Below are 2,109 nucleotides of genomic sequence, written 5' to 3' on the forward strand. Positions count from 1 at the left end.
AGCAAAGTTCATGTTCGAGTTCGTGCTCGACTGGTTTAACATAACCGAGCCGTTCGCGAACACACTTGAAAAGCTCGAATTCAGATTATTTTAAGTTTTAAATATGCCATACAAATCATTAATCATCCTAAAAAATAATTAAAGTATTAAGTGACTAAATTCTATAATTCATTAACTACATAACCAACATTAACATAAAAATAATAAATAAAACAAAGCAATTTATCCTCCAAATATAAAAGTCTAGCCATAAAATTAATCCTAAAATTTTTCAAATGACAATTATATTCGTGTTTGCGAACGCTCGTCAAAACTCACGAACTTTCTCTGTTCGTTCAACTATTAATCGAACAAAAAAATTTGTTCGAACTCGATTTATTTAAAATTTGAAACGAGCCTTTCACGAACATGAATAAACTGAAAGGAACCGAGCTACCGAACAGTTCGTTTTGTTTAACAGCTCTAATGACAACTGAGTTCATCCGTTTTAGAAGCACGTCCTTCCTCCACAACTTGCTCCAACTCTTTCTTTTATTGGAATACCAAATCGGGTTAGTCTTAATATTGTTGTTGTAATTAAGAGAGAAAATGTTTTTACTTAATTAATACTCTAGATTCAATTTTGATCAGCTAATTTTGACATTTTTCTTGACAAATGGACAATAAATTTTCTCATGATGGAGCAACAAGCCACGTGGGTAGCTGGCGTTTTATCTGGAAAAGTGACTTTGCCGTCCATAGACAAGATGCTCTTCCTTGGAATGCACAAGAGCCAAACGCATAGCCTCCTCCTTGGCCATGGCCATGGCCATGATATGGTGCGTTTACCCATATAACTTGAAAATAATGGGTTGAGCTCTTCCTGATTGGGTAGCGTTATTATATAAGAAAAATATTTTTAAAATAGTTTTGCAACAGCTACGCTTAATTTATCTTGTAAATGCAGTCTCCACCTGTACTTAGATACTATACTAATATTTGACATTGCAAAAAAAAAAAACACTTGAAATCCCTCAAAACTAGGATTCTCCATGTAGTATTATATTCTGAATTAATTTAGATGAAGACATGGTTATTCGTCTATTTTGAATTATTTGCAATACTTTTGAGGATATAATAGGATGTTATTTTCATTAACAATAAAATAATTGTTTATATAAAAGCTTAAAGTACATTTAGAAATTTATATGTCTACACAGATAAAACTTAATTGTCAAATCGACTATTAGAATTACTTATGTCATTCTTTTGAACAATAATAGAGATAAGTTGAGATAAGTTGAAACTTTATTTAACTAAGTCTTTCATTTTTGTTACATTTCACATAGCAAAGCACTTAACGTAATCAGAGGTTAAGATTTTGAGGGGAAGGGGTGTAGAGAGGATAATGTTAGGAAACTTGTGCATTTAAGAAGGTACCCTCGTATATCTTGAGAGGACAGAAATCAGGTCAGAAAGTGTGATGGGCTTCCCATGATTCCTGATCACATCTGGGATTCCCAATTCAACTGCACATTTTAGACATGCAGATTTCTTGAAGTGGAACATTGCATTCCACACATGAGTTTGAGCTTCAATAATAAGCTCACCTAAATTCTCAACTTTTTCCATCTTTTGTTCAAATTCAATGGCATTAATTCAGTTGCCCGATTAAACAACAAATAGTCAAGCAGGACTGCATTTATATGCTAGTAAATTATGGGTAGCAGTGCATATCTGCTACTAAATTATGGCAGTAGATTCCTCCTGTGCCTCCTATGAGGCTATATTTGATTGGTTTCCACGGTTTCAAATTATCTAAGTACGTTTGGCAGATCTAGAGGTGTCAAACTTCACCAAACCAAATAAATACGCCCAAGTAATTCGATTAAAAAATCTAATTGCTGATGCAATTGCAATTATTAATTAGTATCCGAGAAAATTCAATACGAATGAACCACGAGCAAGACTGAGAGTAAATTGAAGCAGCCACCTTGATGGTGACATAAAAGTTGAAACAAATTAATTAATGGTTATGGGGGCTTGACTAGCTCTTCGAGGATCGACCGGGTAGCATTTGTTTTACCGCATTCTTGATGGCAGACCTCTTCCATGTTACAAGCATTTACA

Source organism: Coffea arabica, chromosome 5e (genome assembly GCF_036785885.1).
Source record: "Coffea arabica cultivar ET-39 chromosome 5e, Coffea Arabica ET-39 HiFi, whole genome shotgun sequence".
Taxonomy (NCBI): domain Eukaryota; kingdom Viridiplantae; phylum Streptophyta; class Magnoliopsida; order Gentianales; family Rubiaceae; genus Coffea; species Coffea arabica.